Source organism: Pan troglodytes, chromosome 2, assembly GCF_028858775.2.
Source record: "Pan troglodytes isolate AG18354 chromosome 2, NHGRI_mPanTro3-v2.0_pri, whole genome shotgun sequence".
In the NCBI taxonomy this organism is placed as follows: Eukaryota; Metazoa; Chordata; class Mammalia; order Primates; family Hominidae; genus Pan; species Pan troglodytes.
Window position 1 is genome coordinate 22,564,016 of NC_086015.1, and position 14,185 is coordinate 22,578,200.

The following is a 14,185-nucleotide window of genomic DNA, read 5'->3' on the forward strand; positions in this document are numbered from 1 at the left end:
AGCCACACTGGTTGTTACCCAGAGAGCTTGGACCTACATCCTTGGCCCCAGGAGCATTGTAGTCTAATTTTTGGAAAGCCAAATTAGAGTGGAGGAATAAAGAGGCAGAAGTAGGGAAGGAGTTATAGTCAGCATCCTTTAATTTGTCGGTATAGGCTAAAATGTTAAGGATCGAAGTAGTTCGGCATGTAAGTATGAAGTGTTTGGGGCAGTGGTGGACTTTCAACATTTAGTTTGGAAATATTCTGAGTATTCTGTAGCTTTTACTCTCAAATTTTATTTTGCATCATGCAGTGGCTACATGATGAAAAGTGATTCCTATGCAGATACTAGCTAGACTTTGGCCTTCCCCTTATCATGGCCAGATGCCATCTTTGTATATCGTCCCCTAAACCATCCATTTGTAGGTGGAGATGTCCTACTGTAAACTCTTTTCACCCAACTGGTGATGTATGAGTAATGGGTTGCCTCTTGGATAGCATCAGCTGTGGATGGTATGTACTTCCCCAGGTTTGTGGGAATTCTAGCTCCTTCTGTCTTCCTCTACTCATGAGAACATGTTGGAACTCAAAAAAGTAAAAAAAAAAAAAGAAAGGAAAAGAAAGAAAAAAGCATTATTAAAAGGAATACTTTAAATTCACAAAGCATTTGCCAGTTTTAGTGCAGTTTTACTTGTGATAAGAAAATGTTGATTTTTTATAACTAATCCGAAATTTATATCTGCCTATACAATGTAATCGAGATTTGCTGATCTATAAAATCATTTTTATCTTATAGTCACAATTATCAATACCTTAAAAAAAGCCTATTTTAATTACACAAATAATATGTTATTAATCCAGAAACAAGAAAAATAAATTAAAAACATTTGCATCCTATTCCACTAGCCTGATGCTCTCATTGTAAATCTTTTCCAGCTTGAGAAAGAAAAGGGTATCTCATTGTTATTGTCTTTTACATTTCTAATATTATTCTTGGGGTTAAACAATTTTTGTGTTGTGACTACTTAGTTTTCTTTTTGGTAAACTGTGTAGTAGAGTACAGTACAGACTTTGGAATTAGGATGTGTGAGTCCAGTTTTGGTTCTGGTATTTACTAGCTTTGCGGCCTCACACCCTGTATTTCAGCTTCTTCATTTATAAAATGGAGAAACCAAGAATATCTTCTGCACCAGTTTGCTATGAGGAATAAATGAGATCTTTTATGTAAAATACCTCAATACAGTTCCTGGTATATAAGTCTATAGGTGCTCAAGAAGCTCAAGTGTGTGTACAACTATAGCTCGTCTTAAAACCATACCAGAGGCTCAGCAGAACCCTGGTATGAGGTGGGCCCAAGACATTTTCATATTGCATTTCAGAGTTTAAACAAAAAATAAATTTTTAAAGAATGTCATATGGCTTCCTTTTATCTGTCCCTATGACACTTACCCATACCTGAATTGAATCCTGCCGTTTCAGAAAGAAACTCTTGGCCATAGAAGAAATTGCATTTGAAGAAAGCAAAACACTGCTAGAGCCAGAAGTCTACCTGAATGGTAGGAGTCTATAAGCGTGCGGGCAAAGAGGCTTAAGTCCCAACCTTGCCAATGGACACAGAGCCCATGTGGCCATGGGTATTTTAAAGACATTTTCTAATCCTGTAAGAACTTTTCATCCATCTGTGTGATTTTTGATTTAAGTGACCAGCTGCTTTAAAATAGACTAAGCATATGACATGGGCAGTCAGTACATCTTGAGAAGCAGGAGGGATTTTATTCATTTAAAATTGCATTTCCCTCATTCCTGCATGACTCACCCCTGTATTATCTTTCATCAGAGCATCAAATGTTACTAAGAAAGACTGTTTCCACTCCACTCTTAATCCAAATAAACAGCACCTTTTCATCTCTGAGCTGGCTTCTTCAGGCTGCTTATAGTTGCCTTCCTAGTGCCATTTAAATCTGGGTTGGTTTTCACTAGAGCTGCAGGAGGATAACAGAGCAAGAAGTTTCAAAGCAGATGTATCATGCCTCACAATGCAGGTGAGCAAGTACTTCAAGAGGTTTTGAACCTGGCTTTACCTCTGTTTTCTAGTGCTGACTGAAAAGCAATCAATGAGACAGGCTAGTTAAGAAATGAGTAATTTCAGAGATTCAGGAACACTTCATACTGGATTAGGTTATTTAGCACAGGTGTTTTAATGATTATAATATATTGAAAAACCTCACACTGCTGGGCGGCCCTCAGACTCACAGTGGTTGCCTCCTGGTTGGGCCCAGTTCTGCCCTTGAAGACAAGGGGAATTGTGAGCCTGCAGGAATTTTAAAGCCATGCCTCAGACTGAAATCAGATAGTATTTGAGTTCTGGCAGCTGCTACACCTTTGTCTGGGTTGAGCTTGAAAGCCTGTGCTTTCTGAAGGCATTTCTTTGTATCTGCATTTACAATTAGTATGTTGAAAAAGAGGGATGGGAGACCTGCACACAATATGGGAATCAGAGAAACTCTGAAACGCCACCCATTGCATTTTTTCCCAAGGAGTCACAGGAACACACGAAGCACAGGTGGTAACGTGATGGTGATGGAGGGGAGGGTGAGTGTAAGGGGGGTGATAATTGATGGGGGCCTGGAGTCCAGACTGCAGCTGTCCCCAGGTGCACCCAACTGCATCTGTTCTTCTGCAATGTACTACACAGTAGCAGATTTTGGATTATTTAAGCAGGGGGAAAACAAATCAGGAAAGTTAACAAAGCTCTTGGAGGAGGAAGGTGAGGAGGTGTGATTACCACATATGAGGAAGGAAGCCTTCAGGAAGGGAATAAATTGGATCGGGGGTTTGGCACCCAGCACCAGAGACACCTCCCATCATATCACCTGTGAGCTCTGTGGTTCTGAGAAGGGTGAGCAGGTGGAGAGCTCATTGGCTCCAGACTGTCCCACTCTTGTGCAAGTTTGGATTTTATCATGTGGTGGATTTGTGTCAACACATGGAGGGGAATTATAAAACTGAGATAAAGTTGTACTCCTTCTATCTTCTTCTTTTTTCATCTTTATTAAGAGTACAGGAAGACAATAGAACTATCTGCAGCTACCAGGAATGTTCTTCCAAGCCAGTGTTCCCCCAAGTCTCTCTAATGCAATGATATTGGTAAAAGAAATAAATTCATTTACTGGATGTGATACTTAATGCAGGCCTGAGGCTGGAGTCCCACTGTCTGTCCTGAGTCAGTGAGGAGGAAGGCCAAATTGACAACATTGGGATGATGGGAAATTCAAGCCATTTGTCATCCACAATTCAGATCATATGATATATTTCAAGATTCCTCCTGACGTAGTTATATTGGAAAAGTCTTGAAAGGTCTTCACAATGTAACAGTAAAATCTGACAGTGAGGGAAGCTGGTTATTTCTTTTCTTTTCTTTATTTTTTTGATATGACTTTTCAAAGGTGGCATTAAAGATTTACCTGTTTTGATTTAGGGGACCATAACGACATTGCAGGAGAAATAAGGTCAGGATGTAATAGGGAGTTGTCATACTGTCTCATGATGCTTCTTACGTTAAATAATTTTGGCAGATAATCCTCCCATGGAGTAGGTGGGGAGCAGGACAGGAGCAGTGCTGAAGGAGAGGGATGGCAGACCCATGCAAAGGGTATTCTCTGGACCTTAAGAGTGTACGATTATGACGCTAAACGAGTTACTATAAAGAGCAAACGCTCTACCTGGAATTCTAACAATAGTTCACCATAATACTGGAACTTGAATTGTAACTCCTGTGCTATTAAAATATATCAGTTGGTATATACCCAGTAATGGGATGGCTGGGTCAAATGGTATTTCTAGTTCTAGATCCCTGAGGAATCGCCACACTGACTTCCACAAGGGTTGAACTAGTTTACAATCCCACCAACAGTGTAAAAGTGTTCCTATTTCTCCACATCCTCTCCAGCACCTGTTGTTTCCTGACTTTTTAATGACCGCCATTCTAACTGGTGTGAGATGGTATCTCATTGTGGTTTTGATTTGCATTTCTCTGATGGCCAGTGATGATGAGCATTTTTTCATGTATAACAAACCTGCACGTTGTGCACATGCACCCTAAAACTTAAAGAATAAAAAAAAAATAAGATATATCAATTGGCGTATTTAGTATATTCAATATACTAAGCATACTTTTTTAGCTATATGGAGAAAAACATAAGGCTTCTATATCAAGAAAAATGAGATTGAAGCAAAGAAAACCAGTCTATAGAATGCTTTGAAATAAGTAGATTTACTTCAGATCGAGAAACAACACTTTTGTATATAGTGGTATAACCCAGGTGGTACAAATGGTTAAAAGGTGTTCTTGATTGATTCTTTGTTAAACTCACTCAGTCCATCAGTTACCATGCTTTTGGCTGCAAGTAACTTTTAAAAATGAATTAAATAATAAGAAGAATTTGTATGGTCACAAAACAGGAGCACTGGAAATAGACATTTCCAAGACTTGTTAATTCAGTGTCCCGAGATGATCCCAGTGACCCAGATTCTTTCCCTGATCCATTCTCTCATCAACTGTTGGTATTTCCCCTCAGTTTGTTTCCTCAGGGACACAAAGTAATGGCTGTGACCCTAGGTGTCATGTCTTCACACAACCACATGGAGTGGCAGAGAAAAGGAAAGTTCTCCTTAAACGTTTCTTTTTATCAGAGAAGGAACTTTTTGGGGAGAAACTCCTTAGGAGACTTCCCTGTAAGTCTCGTTAGCCAGGGTTGTATCACAGGCCATTGCCTTAGCCAGTCTCTTGCATGATGAATCAAATTACCAAGAATGCTTATACTAATTGAGTCATTGTGCATGTAAGTTTTTGAACAAACCAAAAAAAAAAAAAAAAACAAAACACCGCACACACACACACATTTCATCCTGGGAACATTTCTATATGCAAAAACTGCATGGCCTAATCCTAAGAGAATTATTTTCACTTACGAAATTATTATCTGACAACAAAAAAGATGATTAAAAAGTAGAATAAATTGCATAGTATGAGGCACACAGAATGCTACTGTTGCAATAAATTGTAAGCTTCATGAGAGTAGAAACTTTCTGTCTTGTGTGATGTATCTCCAGTGTGGAGAATAATGCCTGAAACATAATGGATGTACAATCAACATTTGTTGAAGACATGGATACTTGTTTCTTAGCCATTGCAGAGCCCCACTAAATGCCTCACTCCTGTTCTGCTTCTTTCATTCACGCACTTCCCTCCAGATCTGGCCTATCCTGGACCATCAGGATGTGTGTCCCAGGAATGTGTGCACCATCAGATTCCTCAGCCAGCATCTGTACCTCATCCCATTCCTCACTTCATTATTGATGTCTGTTTTTCCACCAACTCCAGTGGTAATCTCCCGTCCCTCACCAAGGGGTTTTCTCATTATTTCCAAGAGTCTTTGACAATATCTCAGGGTACTCATGAACGTGTCTCCCATATCTTAAATTCTATCTCTCTCAGTGGTAGGTTACCTGGGAAGCATTTGAGAGGGCTGTCTCACTCGGGCCACAGTGTCCAGTACCCACCCTGAGGTCATACTTACCTGTTGTGAGGGTGCTGCCTCCGGTGCCCTCAGATCCACATGCCTTCCCTTAGAATATCAAGCAGTGCTGAATTCCCTGTGGTCCTCACAGCCTTGAGGACACAGTGTGATCCGTATAGAAAAATCAAGAAAGCTCCCCTTCCCATGGTGTCACAGCTTCTCAAGTATCCACCAACTAGAACTTCTTATCTTTGTTGTCTACCAGAGTTCTTTGGTTTCTTCCTATGACACATAGAGCTCTGGCAGGATTCTTTGGGATGGGGCTGGGGAGCAGACACCACATAATCAATTTTGTTTTCTCTACTTCTTGTTTCTGCTGACCTTTGTACTGGAAGTCATTATTTTTCCACTCTTTCCTTCTGCATTCCCCAAAGTTCATGTGTTGAAACTTAATCACCAATGTGATATTATGAAGAAATGAAGCCTTCAGGAGGTGATTAAGTCATAAGGGCAGAGCCGTTGTAAATAGGATTACTAACCTCCTAAAAGAGGTGGAAGGGAATGCCCCTTTTTGCCCTTTTATCTCTTCTGTCAGATGAGGACACCTAGGTGGTGCCATCTGTGAGGAATGGGCCCTGACCACTCACCAAACCTGCTGGAGCCTTGATCTTGGACTGCCCAGCTTTCAGAACTGGGAGAAATAATGTCCGTTGTTCATAAATTACCCAGTCTAAGATATTTGCTATAGCAGCCAGAATAGAATAAGACACCTTCCCCCATTTCCTAAGATACAACTATATGAATTTTATACAGACTCAGCCAGGAAAATACACTCATAATTCTTCCTTTTCTCCCTTCCCAAAGACGAAGGTGTTTACTGCAAAAACAAAGAGGTCTTGAACAGGAAGAAGAAGATATGAGAACCACCTATAGAAAAGACTCAATCCTATACTAGCTAGGCATCCTTTCATTCCGTAGTTGTTTGTGAGGCCCTTAAATGCCACTGTGGTAGGAGCTTTGAGTGCCCTGCACACATTCTCTCAGCTTTGGCCTCTACATGTTTCCAAAACCGCTTATGAAAGCACTTTCAGTGCTCTCCAGAGGCTTTTTCTCTGGAAGGTTGGGTGGCCCAACCACAGGGCAGGCTGAAGAGTGTGAATGACTCTAGAAGCAGTGCCCAAAAGGCACAGGGGAACTGGCGAATAAATACCTGCTCTCCACATTCCTCAGCTGGGATAACTCTGAGGTGTTTCCTATATTATCTCCCACAGTTCCCTGGAAGGATTGACTCTCAGTTGTCCACAGCAAGTATCTGCTTGATAATGCATGCCTTATGGGATTTTTCTCCTCCTTGTCTCATGTACCCATTCCTTTTCCAGTTTCCTGGGATCATGTTCCAAATATACTTCCTGCCCTCAAATCCTTATGTCAGGATCTGCTTCTGGGAACCAAGTCAAGACAGATACTAAAGGGTATTAAGTCTATCAGGATTAATTTTTAAAAATTCTCACTCTGAAATGTACTTACATGGACACGGTTGTGATATCTCTATTATGGATCAAATTCAAGCACGTTTAGAGAACTATAAATTCTCCATATTAGTTTCAGCAAAGGGCATGAGATATTTTGGAGACACACACACACACACACACACACAGACACGCACATACAGATACACACAAGATAACATGAACGTGAATATTTCTAAGAATAATACCTTGAGTTTTTAGTGACATTTTCTGCCTTGTTTACAAGATGTATTCTTACAATATAAATGTACAGGAGGTTTTCTTTAAAAATTTTGACTTTCTTATGTAGTGCTTCTGTTGTTGACAGTAACTCCAACTGCCTCTTGTTTGGTACTGAAGTTCATACAACAGACTATGAGCCAAAGTTAGTGATTAACTGTTTGGAAAGAATCTCCCAAAATACACTTGTTTGTAATATGTCTTGCTTTTGTGTCTCAGGTGTAAAATAATTGGCATTTTATGCCCAATTTGCCTTTTGCAAACGGTATGTTGTGCAGTGAGACTTGAGTGTCTTCGTAGGACACATTTTCAGAATAGTAGTTCAAGGCACTTTCATAATCCCGTCACCTGGAGGAGAGACTTCTCATTTCCCACCTCTATTTTCATCCAGGTCATCATAAAAATGTTCAATTTTCCTTCTGGAGTAGACTGATTCAATTTTAAATATAACAATTTATGAAGTGTACATTATCTTCTCCCAGAGTAATATTCTCTGACAGTAACCTCAACTGTTTTTCTTTTCCAGAGATATAATGATGTTTTAATAATTCCAAGTGGTTTCAATAAGTTAATCTAACACTGCTGCTTTCTTTTGATGGTATAAATTGGAGACCAAATGGCTTATTTAGACACACTGTTTGCTGTGCCTTTATTAAAGTACATATATTTGTATTAAAAATATATAGTTAAAATTAGATAATGTGCACAACAGATGCCTCAGTTATATGCTCTATTCCTGAACATTTTCCTATTTCTGGCAAAGAGTTCCAAGTTTTCATACTCTTACTACGAACTAAAGGATTAGCTGAGACCACCCTGTCTCAAATACCAGAATCTCTGGTTTGCGAAATGTGTCCTCTTTTGGGAGGGAGGTTCAAGTGTCATTCTTGTGCTAGGCATGCAATTTTTACTTCCCCTGACTCTTTTCATTTTAATGGCATCTCTCGCCCAACCTCTTGCACTACTTCTATTGTGTATTTAATTGATCTAGAATGGACTCGGTCTCTACTCTTGGTTCCAAGACTTCCCATTCTCCACCCAGATAATAATTTCCTGGAACACTCTCTTTGTTGTATGGGGCTGATTTTATTGAAAATTTGGTGCAGTAGAGGACATTTACATCACAGAAACATAGTCACTTTGTATTAGAAGTTTAGACATCCTTATACATAAAGGCAGTTTAGATACTCCCCACTCTGGGATATTTCTCTGATCATACCTTCCTACACAGTGCCCTGGCCTGAACACTGTTAATCTGCTTTCCTGCCCCTTTTTTTCCCTCACATCAGTCTCAGCAAAACAAGCCCAATTTATTGCATTTTATTCCACTGAGAAATGCAACTGATTTTTTGTTCTCTCCTCTTCTGTGGGTCTATCTTTTCACACCTAAGTGGCCCCTCATGAAATTTTGTTAAGTAGACACAGTTCCCTCCCTAAGAGGGATTCTCATGCCAGCTCTTAAGACAATTGGTTTTCCTTTTACTCTGCCATGAGAGCTTTGTAACCAGTCTTCTCAAATCCTGCCTTGCTTCACATCAGACTCCACATGTTTTTAAACCGTAAACTTGATCTTGTCTCTGATCCTCTGTTTTAAACCTTCCCACTGTTCTTGTGCCATTGCTCAAAGCTTCCTTCCTGGTGCTGTGCAGCAGAGGGGAACAGCAGCCACTGCAGAAGCTCCTAGAACCATCTCCTCAAAAAACTAAAAATTTTAATCTGTAATAAAGCAAGAAAAAGTGTTGCCTTAATATACTGGTGGAAATACACTGCAGCTGGGGGAAGACAACAGAAGGGAAAAACAAAAAATAGACCTCAACTTCTGGGGAGGGGCGGGCCTGCGTGACAGCTCAGCGTTCAGCTGGGAGAGGGGCAGGAGAATTTGTGAAGGTCCCCACCCGTACTGTTGCCAGACTCAGGGACACTATGCCTATCTAGAATTGAGGATTAATCAGAGCATCAGAAAATGCCTTCCCTCCTCCACTACCCTGACACCAGGCTGACAAACATCAAGTAATAATCACAGTGAAATAGACCTGTGAGAGCTGCAAGAGACAGATTGTCTTTGGAGAGCAGTATAAAGGGAAGACCGAAATCCAACTGGGAAGTAAATGCCAAGGAAATGACCTTTTAGAAGCCAGCACCAGCCTAAAGAGATGGTATGACTAGCAGAATTTAAAGTCTGAAGTACAATAAGGGTAACTATAGCAATAACAAACCTGGCAACCAGCCAACTCCTGAATAGATTACATAAACCTTCAGCACTAAAGGCCCAGCAGAAGGAAAGGTATACTCATCTCCAAGCATAAAATATAGTTACCCTAGTATTCACTGTTTTACACTAGATGAGCAGCTTTCAACAAAAATATGTGTGACATATGCAAAGGCAAGTAAAGCACACTTGGAAGAGACAAAGCAATCATCAGAAACAAACTCAGATGTGACACAGATAGTGTGGTATTGGCAAAAAGACAAATACGTAGACCAGATAAATAAATACAAAGCTCAAAGATAGACCCACTTAAGTACAGTCAACATATTTTTTGGCAAATGTGCAAAGGCAATTTAAGGCAGAGAAGATGGTTGAAAAACAAATGATGAGGAAACACTTGATATCCACACGTAAAAAAAAAATAAAAAGAGGCTCAACATACATCTCAAACTTTATACAAAATAACCAAAAGAGATCATTGACTTAAATGTAAAATATAAAACCATAAAACCTCTAGAAGAAAATTAATGTAACCTTTGGTTTGGCAAAAAGACATTTAGATATGAAACCAAAAGCAAAATCTATAAAAGAAAAATATATTGATAAACTGAGCTTTATTAAAATTATAAACCTTTATTCTTTGAAAAATACCATTAAGAGATTGAAAAGAAAGCCCGTTGTGATGGTTACTATTGAGTATCAACTTGACTGGATAGAAAGAGGCAAAGTATTGATCCTGGGTGTGTCTGTGAGGGTGTTGCCAAGGGAGATTAACATTTGAGTCAATGGACTAGGAGAGGCAGAATCACCCCTCAATCTGGATGGGCACAATCTAATCAGCTGCCAGTGTGGCCAGAAGAAAAGCAGGCAGAACATGGAAAGACCAGACTGGTTTAGTCTTCTGGTCTACATCTTTCTCCCATGCTGGATGTTTTCTGCCCTTGAACATTGGACTCCAAAGTTCTTCAGCTTTGGGATTCAACTGGCTTCCTTGCTCCTCAGCTTGCAGACAGCCTATTGTGGGACCTCACCTTGTGATTGTGTGAGTTAATACACCTTAAAAAACTCCCCTTTAGAGGTGAGGGGCGCCTCTGCCCGGCCGCCCCTACTGGGAAGTGAGGAGCCCCTCTGCCCGGCCAGCCGCCCCGTCCGGGAGGGAGGTGGGGGGGTCAGCCCCCTGCCCGGCCAGCCGCCCCGTCCGGGAGGTGAGGGGCGCCTCTGCCCGGCCGCCCCTACTGGGAAGTGAGGAGCCCCTCTGCCCAGCCACCACCCGTCTGGGAGGTGTACCCAACAGCTCATTGAGAACGGGCCATGATGACAATGGCAGTTTTGTGGAATAGAAAGGGGGGAAAGGCGGGGAAAGGATTGAGAAATCGGATGGTTGCCATGTCTGTGTAGAAAGAGGTAGACACGGGAGACTTTTCATTTTGTTCTGTACTAAGAAAAATTCTTCTGCCTTGTGATCCTGTTGATCGGTGACCCTACCCCCAACCCTGTGCTCTCTGAAACATGTGCTGTGTCCACTCAGGGTTAAATGGATTAAGGGTGGTGCAAGATGTGCTTTGTTAAACAGATGCTTAAAGGCAGCATGCTCGTTAAGAGTCATCACCACTCCCTAATCTCAAGTACCCAGGGACACAAACACTGCGGAAGGCCGCAGGGTCCTCTGCATAGGAAAACCAGAGACCTTTGTTCACTTGTTTATCTGCTGACCCTCCCTCCACTATTGTCCTATGACCCTGCCAAATCCCCCTCTGTGAGAAACACCCAAGAATGATCAATAAAAAAATAAAATAAAATTAAATTAAATTAAATTAAAAAAAAAACAACTCCCCTTTATATATACATCTATCCTATTTGTTCTGTCCCTCTAGAGAACCCCAACTAATACGCCCGTAGACTGGACATGTCTAATAGGATACTTGCATCCAGAATATGTTAAAAAAATTCTGAAAACCCAACAATATAAAAACAAACAGCCAACTTAAAAAATGGGCAAACATTTGAACAAACACTTTATTAGAAAAGATCTATAAAAGACAAATAAGGATAAAGTAATATGCTCAACAATCATTAGTTTTCAGGAAAATGCAATCTAAGATAACAATGAGTGCCATTACACTAAGATAGTTAAAACAAAGCAAACCAAAACAAAACTGACAATCCCAAATGCTGATGATGATGCAGAGTAACAGGAACTCTAGTTCTAGTGGAATGCAAGATGATATTGTCACTGTGGAAAACAGTTTGGCAGTTTCTTATGATGTTAAGCATGCACCTGTCACATGACTTACCAATCCTACTCTTAGGTATTTAATGAAGTCAGTTGAAAACTTTACAGAAAAAACATGTACGTGAATGTTTATAAAAGCCTTATATATAATTGCTAAAAAATTGGAAACAGCTCAGATGTCCTGCAACAGGAGAATGGATTAGCAAACTGTAGTTTGTGCTTGAAATGCAATATGTATCAGCAATAATAAGGAACAAATTGTTGATTCATGTAATGACATGAATGAGTGTTAAATTCATTTTATTTAATAAAACAAGTTAGATATAGAAGTCTACATGTTATGTGAGTCCTTTTATATAACATTTTATATAACATTCTGGAAAAGGCAAAGTTATAGCCATAGAAAGCAGATCAGTATTGAGGGAGTAGAGACAGAGGTGAACTACAAAGGAGTAACATGAGAGATTTTAGGGGTGATTCTCTGAATGGTATTGTGATGGTGTATATATGGCTCTATGCATTTGTCAAACCCATAGAACTGTACATCACAAAAAATGAATTTTACTTATGCAAATTCAAAAAATTAACCAGGATGCCAGGGGAAGCCAAGAAGGAACACAGAATGTAAAAACAAATGTACAATACAAGAACTAAAAGTGGTAAGGAAGAAAGGAGCAGATGATGGAACTTTTAAAGAACATTACTTTAACTGGATGCTATAAGTCCTTTGTGCAAAAGGGCTGTACACAAACTGTTTACTCTAATTGAGAAATTGCTTCCCACAGTGATATAGATTAGCAATTCTAAAACTAGTTCACTCGTATACTAAGATTGAACAAAAAAAAATTCATATAGTGGAAAACAAATGCTATACTTTTCATTGCCAGCGAATGAAGTTTACAAATAAGTAGGGGGAAGTCTACAAAGATCTCTGTGGTTCTAGATCAGATTCAGAGATATCAGTATGAACTTGTTTGTTTTAATATATATATATAGTTAAATACACAAATAATTATGTGTATATATATATGTGTGTTTATTTATCAATTACTGCACATACATATATTCCCTGAGAGGGACAGGCAGCAGTGACACCTTAGTAGCAAGAAACATACTTAGTGCCCAGAAGATTGTTTCTAAATGCCATTCACCAATAAAAGGAATCAGGGATTCCTGGAGAAAGAGTAGAGGCAGGAAAAATACAACATGAGATTGGAGCACCTTGTGGTTAAGAAAGTGATAAAAAAAAAATGTAAAAGAATATAACAGTCAGTAACCTTAAAGAGCCCCCAATGGCCAAAGCTACAACAATTTGAGCAACGAAAATAAATAGCAGTAGTACTGGATTATAGCCCAAAGAAGGAAATAGATATTTATGAAAGCATATTTATATAAATAAATAAATAAAAACTTTCTTACACAGAAATTCCCAATAATAAATACAGGAATAATAAGAGAAATAGAAAATTATCACTAGAACACTATAGTAATAATTGCTCAGCCAAGACACATTAATGAATGCTAAAATGAGTGGGGCAAAAGTTAAAGGAGAAACTTTTGCATCACCCCAAAGTATCTCTCCAAAATATTCATTAATTCCTATGGTGGTTTTCATCACGTTCATGAATTCTTTGATTCATCTTCCTCCAGGAAGGAAAGCTTATTTCTTCTTTCCTTGGGTAAGGGCTGGAACTAGTGACTCACTTCTAATCAATAGAGTAGGAAAAGAAAAAAGATAACACGTTACAGTGGAGAAAACTGGCAGAAAACTATCTTAACCAAGCCATCATGGTGAATATCACCAATAATAAAGCATAGCAATATCATATACCTCCTGATATGATGCACTGAGAGGGCCATCTCACCTGTGTGATATTCTTCTCCAAGTCTCATAATCTTAGTCTAATCATGGGAACACATCAGACAAACTCAACTTGAAGTACATTCTACACATTTTCTGAGCAGTATTCTTCAAAAAGTTCAAGGTCATGAAAAACAATGATAAATTGAGTAACTGTGCCAGATTGGAGCAAACTAAGAAGATGCAGCAATTAAATGCTATGTGAATCCTGAGTTGGACCCTAGAATGAAAAATGGACATTAGTGGAAAACTAGTTGTATTAGTCTGTTCTCACACTGCTAATAAAGACATACCTAACACTAGGTAATTTATAAAGGAAAGAGGTTTAGTGGACTCACAGTTCCACATAGCTGGGGAGGCCTTACAATCATGGCAGAAGATGAAGGAAGAGCAAAGGGACGTTTTACATGGCAAGAGAGAGAACTTGTGCAGGGAAACTCCCCTTTATAAAACCATCAGATCTTGCGAGACTTACTCACCATCACAAGAACAGCATGGGAAAGACTCAATCCCATGATTCAATTACCTCCCCCTGGGTCCCTCCCATGACATATGGGAATTATGGGAGCTACAATTCAAGATTTGGGTGGGGAAACGGCCAAATCTTATTACTAGTGAATCTGAATAAAGTCTA

The 14,185-nt window shown here is 39.5% G+C and overlaps 1 long non-coding RNA gene across 1 annotated transcript in view; it reads left to right on the forward strand.

Moving 5' to 3' along the window:
• Positions 1-14,185, forward strand: part of LOC134809542 (uncharacterized) — a 148,678-nt gene that overhangs the window by 126,069 nt on the left and 8,424 nt on the right. The window lies entirely within an intron of this gene.